This window comes from Canis lupus, chromosome 14 (genome assembly GCF_011100685.1).
Source record: "Canis lupus familiaris isolate Mischka breed German Shepherd chromosome 14, alternate assembly UU_Cfam_GSD_1.0, whole genome shotgun sequence".
In the NCBI taxonomy this organism is placed as follows: domain Eukaryota; kingdom Metazoa; phylum Chordata; class Mammalia; order Carnivora; family Canidae; genus Canis; species Canis lupus.
The window spans coordinates 22,923,470-22,936,351 of NC_049235.1; the positions used below are offsets into that span (position 1 = coordinate 22,923,470).

The 12,882-nt window shown below is 41.4% G+C and overlaps 1 long non-coding RNA gene across 2 annotated transcripts in view; it reads left to right on the forward strand.

Annotated features, from left to right (window-relative positions):
- Positions 1-496: 496 nt before the first annotated feature.
- LOC119866411 overlaps positions 497-12,882 on the forward strand; it is a 171,297-nt gene continuing 158,911 nt past the window's right edge. For both annotated transcript variants that reach the window (XR_005369437.1, XR_005369439.1), the window contains exon 1: positions 497-2,054. This is a non-coding gene — a long non-coding RNA (uncharacterized LOC119866411). The remainder of the gene's footprint in view (positions 2,055-12,882) is intronic.

Below are 12,882 nucleotides of genomic sequence, written 5' to 3' on the forward strand. Positions count from 1 at the left end.
GTGAACATAGGCCAGGGGAGACCATGGCCTGGGAGATGGAAACTGAACCAGCTATGCAGGAGCTGGAGGGAGGACCTTCCCTTGGGGGGACAGCAGGAACAGAGGCTTTGAGATGGGGAAGAGTCCTGTTTGTGGAGGGACAGAAAGGGTGCCAGTGTGGCTGCAGTGCAATGAGAAGTGACCGGGAAGAGGTGAGAGAGACTCAGATAAGCAGGAGCCCGAGACTGCGGGGTCCTTTTGTGCGGGTTGTGAGAACCCGCTGAGTGATTCATGGTAGGACAGTGGCTCCATGTAATGTATATGAGCAAAGACCACAGGGGCAGCCAGGGGAGAGTGGACCCTGAACGTCGCAAGTTTGAATTGCGCAGGTCCACTTCTATGCGGAATTTTTCCGTAAACACGATACAGTACTATAAATGTATCTTCTCTTCCTTATGATTTTCTTAATAATGCTTTCTTTTCTCTAGCTTACTTTATTGTAAGAAATATAGCATATAATACATGTAATGTAAAATATGTGTTGATTGACTATTTATGCTATTGATGAGGCTTCTGTTCAATAGTACAGCTACTAGTAGTTATGTTTTTGGGGAACCAAAAGTCATCTATAGACTTTTGACTGTGCAGGGGGTCAGTGCCCCTAACCCCCACATTGTTCAGGGGTCAAATATATTGTGCATTGGAGCTGGAGGGGAGCAGGTGTCTGCGGACCGAGGAGGTTCTCCTCAGCCTTTCATGGAGCTACAGGAGCTGAAAGTGTTAGCGCTCAGGCAAGCATGCACTTTTTTCTTCCCTACCCTGAACTCAGTACCCAGTTCTTGTCAGTGGCGTTCAGTTTTCCTGAGTAGCTATTGTGTCTTTTGAGCTGGGGGTACATGACCACATTTTTGTCACTGTTTACTAATCACCTAGCAACATCTGCAGTCATCTGTACACTCATATTTTCCCTCCTCATGTTGCTGCTACTTGCTATCTAGATGCTGCAGAAACTATTTATGGACAAGGAATGCTGGGAATTTTGCCTCAGGATTAGAGAAATTTCACTTGGCGAGAACGTCCAAAAATCAGGTCAAAAGCTTTTGAAGGTCATTACCAGCTGCCATATAGAACATACCTTTCAGTGTTCTGCTGTTGGGCTGTCCTGCATCTGGTTCTTTGAATTATTCCAACCAAGCCTGCTTCCTGCTAACTTCCTGCTAACCACCAACACTCTGGAGTTACCTGGGCGGCCATCACGATCTCACCTATTCCTACCCTGCTCTCAATCTGATCTAGTATAATTCTAACCCTAGACTCTGTGGACCTGTTATCCTTGATAAGGAACATTTGTGGATGGTGTTTCCAGCTTTTGATCCTTGACTTTTCCTCATGACCTCTGACCTGGTTTGTCCTTACACATCTCTGCCATTATGGAAACTGCAGGCAGCCCCAGCTGCTTACCTGACCCCCAGTGCTCCATGAGAAAGGCCTGGTGGCTGCCTGGATGTATCCTCTGCCCCACTGAACACGCCACCCCCAGGAATCAGACCATTAGATTAGAAGTTGCTTTTGCCTTTTTTTCACAGGAGCCTGGAGTATGTCCTCTTACAAATTGCACTCACAGCAGACCCTGATATTCTAGAATTCCCAAGGCAGATATGCAAATCAGATCTAAGCTGTGACCTTCATCTCTCACATGTAAAAAGAATGTGTCAGGACCCATGGCTTGCGAAAGCAACCTTATTTCTTTACAATCATTTTTAAAATGCCACTAATTGTTTTATTACTTTCAACTTCAACACAAAGCATTACTCAGACAGCTACTGAAACAGATGAGTACATAGTACCACCTCTGAATCACCTGCACAACTGCCATGTCAAGGACGAGGTTGCTGTTCTCCCTCTGGCTTTCTGGACTTCTAAATCTCAGCAGTGCTAGGATTGAAGAACACGCTGGGCTTCCTGCATACCTGCACCCCCTGTGGATACCATCATCTAAATTACACCAGCCAGCTCCTTCCTCATGACCTGAAAGAGTAATTAAGACTGTAATGAAGAAGAAACATTCAGCAAAAGTAAGCGTGACTCTCTTGCTCTTTCAGAGGCTGGGAACCAAGCCACCATGGGATAGGTCACTTCCTTGTAGGTTGGGACAGAAGGAAAATTATGACTCAGAGAGGTTGGTTCTCTCTTATGGGATACAAGAGGAAGCAGAGATTCCAAGGGTATTGTTTTGGGGGTTTGTTCTTTTGTTTTTTTCAGAAGAGTTGAGAAATATGTAAATTCATGCTCTTATCATTGGAGAGGACATGAGGGAAATAGGACTAGGAAGGCATGTGAAATAAGTAAAATTTTAAAATATCCAAATTTGCCATAAGAATGTGAGTATGTCATGCATGTCCATGAATTGTCTGTGTGTGATGTTGTTGAACAAATACTTTCATGTGCTAGGAGCTGTTGCATTCCCTTCTTATTTGGGGTCACTGCAGGAACATTGAATGTCAGCACAGTGAGCTGAGGCAGTGTGGAAAGGACACTGGGCTGAGGGCAGGGACATCTGGATTCTATCATGTGAGGACAGAGGGCAGCGTGGACCTCTATACAAGGGGCTGCCCTGATGGAAGGCTCAGACCCAGGTGCCAGGGGGTGCCCAGAGCAATGACTTGATCAATTAGTGCTGGACTCACTTGAAGATTAGCCGCACTCAGAGATAAACACTGGTAATGAGTGTGACAAACAGGGAACTAAGCCAGGTCTCTTCATGGTGACCCCTTGTTTCTTATAGGACATGCTTTCTCAGGGAACATCCAACCTTAGTCCACATGAAGCAGGTTTTGGGGTACAGAATGGGGGGAAATGTGAAATGCTTATGACCCTCTCGCCTTGCTGGCCCTCACCAACTATGTGGACGCCTAGTCCTTCTGAGATGAAATCCCTTCTGAGATGGACCAATTTCCCTCCCTAGCAGTGCAGTGCGGACCTCTAGGTTAATTCCTAAGAGGTCTGGAATTCCTGCTGAATTAGAAGAAATTGTGTTGTAAAACTTAACCGGTGAGATTTAGTACTGATGTAAAGAGGAATTGGTGTTTTACAGATAATAGCCAGTGGTAATTGTTACACAATATTCATGGAAATAGGTATAAAGCCTAATGACACTTGCCCCAAATGTCTCTTAAGTTACAATCTGCTCCCGGAGTACAGAGGACGGAGAAGGGCCACTGTGGATCTCAATTGAGGTTGTGGGGAAAACAGTAAAAGTTTGATTAAGTGTGGATTTAGAATTTGAAGATACTCTGGTTGAGAAGTCCTCAAATAGCTCTTCAGTTTCAACTCTGAAACCGATACTCTATTAACAACCCACAGGCAGTTTTGGAAGTAGCTAAGTGCTGTCTGACTCATATTTCTAATGCATTTCCTATATGCTCTGTGCAGAAAAGAAGTTGAGTTTCTGTTATGATAACTGGGCTACCCAGAATCAACTAACCGACAGGTCTGACTTGTAGCTGATCCACCCTTCTGAATACCTGTAACCTAAGAATGACCCAGAGCCAGAAAAGCTAGAAATCACCATTTATTCACTATCAGACTCTGAAGCCTTATGAAACCACACAATGGATTGGGGATGGGTTGTGTGTGTAGAACTACTCCCAGGTCACTTACCCCATTTCTAGGCTCCCTGAGTGACAACCTGGGGCAGTTCCAGCAATAGAACACATTTCTTGGAGTTAGAAGAACTGGCTTTGAGTAGTAGTAAATTTACTGTAAAACTGGCTAAGTGACTGTGAGCAAATCATTTCACCGTCCAGGAACTGAGTTCTGGCATTTGTAAAATGAAGGCTGTGGACTCAGTAATCCCATACATGATAAACTTCTACTAAGATTTATGATAAGAAACATGAACTTTATAGAAGTTAAGATGTAAGTCTTAAGAAGAAAAGTCTAGGCCTGGTTCATTTAGAACTTGTATTTCTCAAATCACTCAATTAAGTCAGTCTTGGAGTTATAAATAAAGGTATTTGACTGATAGAGAAACCTTTTCAGATTTCCTTAACCATAGGTAATATACACACTTAACAAAAATCTCTGATTTTTTCAAACTAGAACATAATTGTGCTGGATGAAAAAGTTTACATTACACAAAGAGTTCTTTAGGGTCGTACCTGACATTCCCTGACAATGATAGTTTTATGAAATCTTGTAATTGATTTGCTGTCTACATGTGGGTGTAAACTTACTCCTTTAGAATGTGGGCTCAATGGGAGTGCAACATCTTTTACTTCTTTTTCAGTCCAGCAACATTGAATTCAGTACTCTAAATATAGTCTGCATTCAATAAAAATTTAATTATTGACTGAATCTAGGCTGTCGGGGAAAAAGGACATTGCTACTTGTTTGGACATGCCCCTCTGATTAAATGCCACTTTTGCCTTTCTAGCTAATCAGTCAGTTAACTAAGTGTGGTGCACATTTGACCTTCTCCCTAAGAGAAGGTCAGTGGCTGAAAATGAGATCCAGCATGATCATATTAGGAGGATTTTCATGTGTATTCCATTAAGGAGATTAAATATCCAGGTGCTTCCCACATTTCCCCTTAGAACTTGTTAGAATCTCAACATTTCAAGACTAGCACCAACGCATTCATTGTCACTTCCCAATGATGTTTATAAAAGGTTCATATAATGTTAGGGTCCTTCAGAGAAACAGAACCAACAGGACGTATATACATAAGAGTCATTGTCAGGAATTGGCTCACTGATTGTAAGGGCCTGGTAAATCCAAAATCTGCAGGGCTAGCTGACCAGGAGGCCCAGGGGGGAGTAGCAGCTCAAGTCTGGAGGCAGATTCCATCTTCCTCAAGGAACCCCAGTCTTTCCTCTTCAACTGATTAGATGAGGCTCTCCCACATTATGGAAAATAAAGTTTTCCTCAAAATCTTCTGACTTAATTAATTGAAAGTGTGTTTTTTTTTTAGATGTGACTAATATTCCTAATAACATCTAGATTGATGTTTGACCAAACATCTGAGCACCAAAGCCACACTAAACTGACACACAAAATTAACCATCACACATTATCAAAGCAAAAAAAAAAAAAAAAAAAAAAAAAAGGATTTGGGCCTCTTGCAGTTATCTTCTAAAAGTTCCTAATTTCTTCATTATTTAAAATTGTTCAGGGCACCTGAGTGGCTCAGTGGTTGAGAGTCTGCCTTCAGCTCAGGTAGTGATCCCGGGGTCCTGGGATCAAGTCTCACATCAGGTTCCCTGAAACACAGAAGAAAGAGCATGGTTTCCAACTCTCATGAGGTTATAGTCTAAGAAGGGAAGAGTGTGTAAACTATTGCCAGGCTGTCTGCTTGCTGTTCTGAGTTGCACAAGGACAACAGAAGAAGGAAGAATTAATAAGTAAATTCACATGTTGACGGTGCTTGCTTATGTAAGTCCTGTTTCTTTTCTCTATGAGGCACATGTATCCTCCCTGTATAATGGTTAGGAATTGGATTTTCCCTGGAGCTGAGTCTGAGGGCATGTGACCCCAAACAATCTGTAAACTCATTTACTCTTATCTCCCTAGCATACACACTAAGCTAAATAAATTTATTCTCCTGGTAAAACTTATCATTTAATGAAATGACATTAACTTGGTGGCAGTTTCTCTTCTGTTTGCGACTTTATTTTCCATTCTTAACTTTATGTTAATTAAGCTCCAGATTTTCTTTTTCACTGTGTTAAAGTACATGTAACGTAAAATTTGCCATCTTAGCCTTTTCAAACTATACAGTTCAGTCGTATTTCACATCCGTGCCTGTGACTCTTTTCATCTTGGAAATTCTGAAACTGTACCAATAAGCAACTCCCTAGTCTCCCTTCCTCCAGCACCCTTCTGTCTTTATGATTTTGACCACTCCGTCATATAAATGGAATAAAATAGTATTTGTCCTTTTGTGACAGTAATTAAACTCCAAATTTTGAAATAGGCTATATAGCTACATGTGTAGGCTAGAAAGATGTGTCTGGTGCTGGAGGGAAGGTGTGTAGGACTATGTCATTGAGACAGAGGCAAAATTTCCTTTCCCACAGCACTGGGATTTGATCATGCAGCCAAGATCCAGCAGGGTATTAAGGGCCCAGACTCTAAGTGAACCTTTATTGTCCAGGCACTGCTGAGAAGCCACTGCCAACAGGAAGTTGATTCTAGAGACTAGCATGCTAGCAAATATATATCCTGGGATTATGAGCACCTGGCAGTGGTTTTGGCAGGCCTCCCTTGGCCTCATTGACATCAGTGATAGGGAAGGGACAGAGATAGCCTCGTGGACAGAAATGAGAACCTTTCAGAGATGTCTAGTTCTAGGATAGCACCTTTGGTTTTCTAGCCCTTCAAGGGAGTGAAGAAAGCTATCATCCCTTCTATTTTTCTTTTCATATTTTTCTTTGCTCCAAGGCATGAGCCCCATTCATTGTCTGTGACCATGACACAAAGGTTAAGAAATCCTGCATTCTACTCAAAGTGTGGAGGGGTCTGGGTTTTTTATTGTGCCAGACATGTCTACAATTGCTTTCTGAGGTTTGGGGGGAAGCAAACAGAAACCTAAAGAGGCTTCTTAGTCCTCCTTATCATGTGCTTAAAATTCCAGTGTACTAGTAGATCCTAGAATGGTGAGAATTCCAGGGAAAATGGAATTATTAAAAGCAGAGCCTGAGGCACATGCCATTTAATAAAGCCACAGAACAGCCTCAGATTCTGCAAGTAGGGGGAAAATGGTTAGTATAAGACTTATGTTCTGGCTTTTTAAAATGGTCTTCACACAGTCTTTACACATTCTGGAATTAAATGTGTATTATTCTATTTAGATGACTTGTGCACATTAACCACCAGTTTGAAATGTGACTCCAGGTCCAATCTTTTGTGCTTCTTTTTCTATGTTTTGTTCTTGCTCTTCAGAGGAATTGCATTAGCTCAAGTCTTTAAAAAATTACTGAAACTAAGAAATGTTGGTCCCTTGTATTCTATACTAGGCAAATACATGCACGATCAGTTCCATTTCTCCCTGTGGGCCTATCTCCTGGGAATCATAATTAGGGAGATGTTTCAGGAGCCTTGAGTCAGAGCAAGGAGCCTTGTGGGATAATGCAGATGTCTGCTAGCGCCAGACTGTGGCAGCCCGATGCATCCGTTCACAGCAGGGGCAAGTCTGGGCACCAGACAGGATCATGAACTGGCACCCCCACCTCCTCTAGTGGGGCAGGCTAGGTACCACCGTATGCATTTTTAAGGTAAATTTAAAATATTTTTGGGATCCCTGGGTGGCGCAGCGGTTTGGCGCCTGCCTTTGGCCCAGGGTGCGATCCTGGAGACCGGGGATCGAATCCCATGTCGGGCTCCCGGTGCATGGGGCCTGCTTCTCCCTCTGCCTGTGTCTCTGCCTCTCTCTCTCTCTCTCTGTGACTATCATAAATAAATAAAAAAATTTAAAATAAAATAAATAAAATAAAATAAAAAATAAAATTTTTTGTCCTGCAAGTATCTGAAGCATTGTAAACAATCTCATGCATCGAGATTCTTTGGCAGACGCAGCCAGCAGGATTAAAGGTTGCTGTGTAAGTACCTCTCACTGGATTGCGATCAATTTATCCTAAATACTCTCAATGCTGGTGTAAGAGGCAGCATTTCATAAGGCTGCAGGGAAATGCCACAGGGTTATCATATCAGATAGGTCTAAGCCATAGGAAGAAGATAAAGATGAAGCAGGAAATATTGAGATGGGAGAAAGTAGAATGAGAAAAAGTAAGAAGGTGAGAGGCAGGAAAGGGAAAAAGAAATATTTCATAGGAGGACCTGTTTTTGTGGGAAGTATAAATCACCTTTAAAACTGCTCCAGGGGACACTTGGGTGGCTCAGTCAGTTAAGCACCTGCTTTCGGCTCAGGTCATGATCCCAGGGTCCTGGGATCCCTGCCTAGCAAGGAGTCTGCTTCTCCCTCTGCCTTTCCCCTCTGCTCATCATCTCAATCTCTCTCTCTCAAATAAATAAAATATGAAAAGAAAGAAAGAAAGAAACTGCTCCAAGGATTATGGTTCTCATAGCTATTTAGGCTACATGAATATCTGAGCCAAAGAACAAACCACACATCCTAACCCTAGGTTGATCTAACGATAATGCCTCAGGCAAGTTGCTACCTTTCTGCGTATTTTTCATCCATAATCTCAAGATAACTAATACTTGCAAAATAGAATGAAAATAGACATGACTGGCCATGATAGTGTTTGGCCAAACTACTGGTTGTTTTTTCTCAGCTGTGTCCCTCCTTCTTTCTTTGCCATGAAGTATTGACACTCACACATTTAACTTCCCTAGTGAGGCCCAAATTAGAGACAACCTCCAAAGCAAACCAAACACTAACCAACTAAATACACCAAAATTGCTCAGAACATATTATGCCAGAAAACTTATCTATAAATTTCTTCGGATTTCAGCATTATTGTCAAGAGACTAGGAAACAAATAACCTCATTCAGCACTACATGCTAGGTTATATATACGTGGTCTGATTTGAGTTTTGTCCAAACCTGCTCAATAGGTATCACTTTCTCATTTTACAGTTGTAGACACATTTCAGAGAGCTCATTGTAATGTATATTGGAATGGCTTTGCAAACCCATGTCTCTGACTTGAACCTTCCATTAATTCCTAAGACCAGTTACCTGTGTGGGGGAGTATTCTTTGAAGAATCAATTCAGGGACATACAATACATGTATAATATGATTCATAGAGTGTATTTACTGAGTAATGTGATCTACGCCCTAAGGTTCTCCACCTTCCTGTGCATATATTTTCTCATCTGTAAAATTAGGTTAACAATGGTAACCTCACAACAAATAAAGCAATGGAACAGGATAAATGATCCAGAAACATATCATTCATCTTTGCTCACCAGATGATCAAGGGGGCACTGCAGGATCATCACTTCATTAAATGGGACTCAGTTAACTGGATAGAAATATGGGGGGGGGGGAAACGTGGTCTCTACTTCACACTATATCTCAAAGTCAATTTCAAGTGGATTAAAACTTTTAGAATAATAATGGGAGGACATCTTTATTTCCTTAAGCAAGGATTTCTTAAACAGCAGCAAAAGTGTCCCAAACAGGGAAAAAAGGTAATAAATAGGACTACAATATAAGATTAAGAACACGGAAGGCACTATTGAGAGAGAATAGGTAATGTACAGTATAGAAGAAAAATATTTGTGCAACACATATGACTGACTCACATCAAAATACAGAGCACCTAAAAGTCAATTTGAAAAAGTAGATTGTTATGGTAATTAAACATATTAATACAGGTTTAGCGAAGAATTTGGTTCATAATACGCCTTCACTTCATATATGCTATTATTTTTATTAAGAATCTGAACAAAGGTTTAGGACTCTCCTGTTTTGAACTTCTGTCTATTACCAGCCTAAGGGTCTCAAGTTTTGGTTTGGAAAACATGGTAACCATAGTGATAAGGTAAATCTATAGACTAGGCTTCAAAATATATGATTCAACAACATCAAGAGAGCATTTATTTTCCCAATGTTTCAGTATTTTCTCACTGCTTTCTATTGCTGTGTGCCCATGGAAAAGGTGTAAGAGTAATGCTACAATCTAAATTTAGCTCAAGAAGCAAAGCATGCTCTCACTCCTCCAGTCAGTTAAGGGCATCACAACCTCTCATTCCTGGAGCACCTCCAAGCCCCAGAGGGCCTCCCATTTAGGAATCCTGAGTTCAGGTTCTCTCCTCTTAGTCCTCTGACTCAAGCCAATCTGAAGCTCCAGAGGGACTACAGTCCGCCCATCTACTTCGTGTCTGATCTCTCTCAAGGCCTGCTGGAAGGAGGGACTCTGTCCCCACATTTACCAAAGGGCTTTGGGACTCATTCTCTCACAGTTCTGTATAACCTGTATCCCTGTTATCAGTACCCTCCACCCCAAGTTGACCTAAGGAACTTCCATTTTCATGTGGAAAATCCCTTCAGAATCTTGGCTTCTTGAGTTCATGATCACTTTCCCCTGTTCAGCTACCCACTGTTATTGCCTTGTTTTAAACTTTGCCATAACCTGAAGTTCTAAATTCAAGCATGCTACTCTTTAAACACAAAACTCTGTTCTTCCAATTCTTTCTCATCCATTTGCATGACATTATTTCTTTGACTTCAACAAAGCCACCAGTCGTTGAATCTCTTCAGTTCCCAACTATCACCACTGTTTTCAGGTGAATTTTGTTCCTCCAAATTCATATGTTCAAGTCTAACCCCCAATACCTCAACATGCAGCTGTATTTGGAGATAGGGCTTTCAAAGAGGTAAATTGAGGTAAAATGAGGTCATATGGGTGGGCCCTAATCGCAAATGACTGGCATCCTTATCAGAAGAAGATATTGGGACACAGACATATGTATGCACAGAGAGAAGACCATGTGACAACACAGTAGGAAGGTGGCCATTTGCAAGCCAAAGAGGGAAGCCCTAGAGGAAACCAAATCTTCTGACACCTTGATCCTGGACTTTAGCCTCCAATGCTGTGAGAAAATTAATTTCCTTATTTAAAACATCCAGGTTATAGTATTCTTGTGGCAGCTCTAGCAAACTAATATAACCACTTTCCATATTTGCTTCTCCTCAGTTTAATTTGTATTTCATGAGCCATTCACCACTCTCTTTCTACATCTTTGCTCCATTGTCCTTCTTAGTTCATTGGCCTAGCAAAATCTCAACCCTAGGTGAATTTAATAGTCTGTCCCACGCATGTCTGCACCCAGGCACCTTAATGTGGTTGGAGAGAATCACAACACCATGCTTATTGGTAAAGCTTCAAAGCTATGGTTTCAGTCTCAACCAGACCTACAATTACCCTAATTTCCCTTTTATATCTATAAATATGCAAGCTTTCTACCTCTCCTCTCACTCTTGACAAGTTATTTTGCATCCTTCTTCTCATTTGAAAGGAGCCACCAGACAATAATTCATTCAACTTTCTAACACCAAATCAGTACATTGTTCTGCCTGCACCCCATCTTTTACACTTTCCTATGTGCTGCAATGGAACTGGTATCTCTGGCTAATCCTTCCACTCATACTGTAGATTGTATGCTCTCCATGTACCTCAGAAACTTCTTTCAGTGTTCTCTTCTTTTTCATATATTCAACCTCTCCCTCTGTATAGCTCTCTCCCAACATCATTTAAATATAATCAACCCTGTTCCATTAAAAACAAAACAAATATAAGAACCAGCCTTCATTCCGTTTGATAGACTGATAACCAAAAATGGCCTCAATTCTTTACCCCTACCAGTGGGCTTTGCAGTGGAACTTTGCAGCCCCTCCTATCAAGAGGCAGATCTCTTTCCCTATATCTTGAAGTTTGGCTGACTTTGTGACTCACTTTGGATAGTCAGGTGTGTCAGATAGAGTACCAATTCATGACTAGGCCTAAGAGATCTTGTGGGCTTGTGCTCTGTCTTAGAACCCTGCTATCACCATGTGAGCTAGCATGCTGAATGATGAAACATGGTCCAGGCACTGCCCCCACCCCAGCCAACAGAAAACCAACTTTCTAAACTGTGAGTAAGACCATTCTAGATCAGTCAGCCCTTAGATGAGCCCTTAGTTGCATGAATGGGCCTAGCTAGGCCCAGTTCCGAAGAACCATCCAACTCACCCATAGACCCAGGAGTGATAATAAATCCTTATTTTAAGATACCGAGTTTAGGGCTGTTTGTTACAAAGCAATAGCTAACTGATATAGCCCATATCCCCTTTCAACTGCCCTCTAGCCTTTTTCCTTTGGATTCCCAACTAACTATATTTCCTATCTTACTTCCCTCTCATTCTATCCTTTAAGCACCTTAGTCTCCAACCCTAACAATTACTCTTCTCAGGGTATTTTTGCCAAGATGTCCATGACTGCCTGTTGTTAAATGTAGTGGACACTTGATATAAATCTTACCAAACTTTGGCTCAGCATTTATCACCAGTGACTCTCCTGCTTTGGCTTTTGTGCTTAGATGTCTCACTTGTGACACCCAGGTTTCTCCTTCCAGGTTTCCTCAGAGGCTTCTCTTGGATTTCCAACCCTCTAACATCGTGGTTACTTAAGAAGTGTGTCCTAGGGTGCTACTCTTCCCACTTTATAATCCTTCCTGAAGACCTCTTGAACTCATTTTTTTTTCATAGAACTATTACTTCTTTTATAAATTTATTTCTATTAAAAATTTTAAAAGACTTATTTAATAACCACATGAGAATCACCATGATACTTTGCTCACCAAATTTAACTATGGTTTAGGTTAAGAAGCAGCATGTATTAATATTAAGTTGAATTTTTTCTTGGCTTGTTGAAATTAGGCATATTTTTAACCTTGTAGATTGTTTCTATCATATCTATATGGACAGATACTTTCTTTCAGCATTTTGAAAATGTCACAAAGTCTTCGGGCCTCCATTATTTTTGCTGAGAAGTTAGTTATTAATCATATTATTGTTTTGTAGGTAATGTAACATTTTTCTCTTGTTGCTTTCAAGATTTTCCTTCCATTTTTGGCTTTCATCAGTTTGACTCTGTTATGGCCAAGTGGGGTTTTCTGCTTTTTGTTTGTTTGCTTTTTAACATTTTAGTTATTTATTCATAAGAGAGACACAGAGAGAGAGAGAGAGAGAGAGAGAGAGAGGCAGAGACACAGGCAGAGGGAGAAGCAGTTTCCATGCAGGGAACCTGACGTGGGACTCGATCCCAGGTCTCCAGGATCAGGCCCTGGTCCGAAGGCAGTGCTAAACCACTGAGCCACCCGGGCTGCCCCAAGTGTGTTTTTCTTTATATTCATCCCACTTGGGACCCATTAGTTTTTTGGCTCTATAAGTTAAT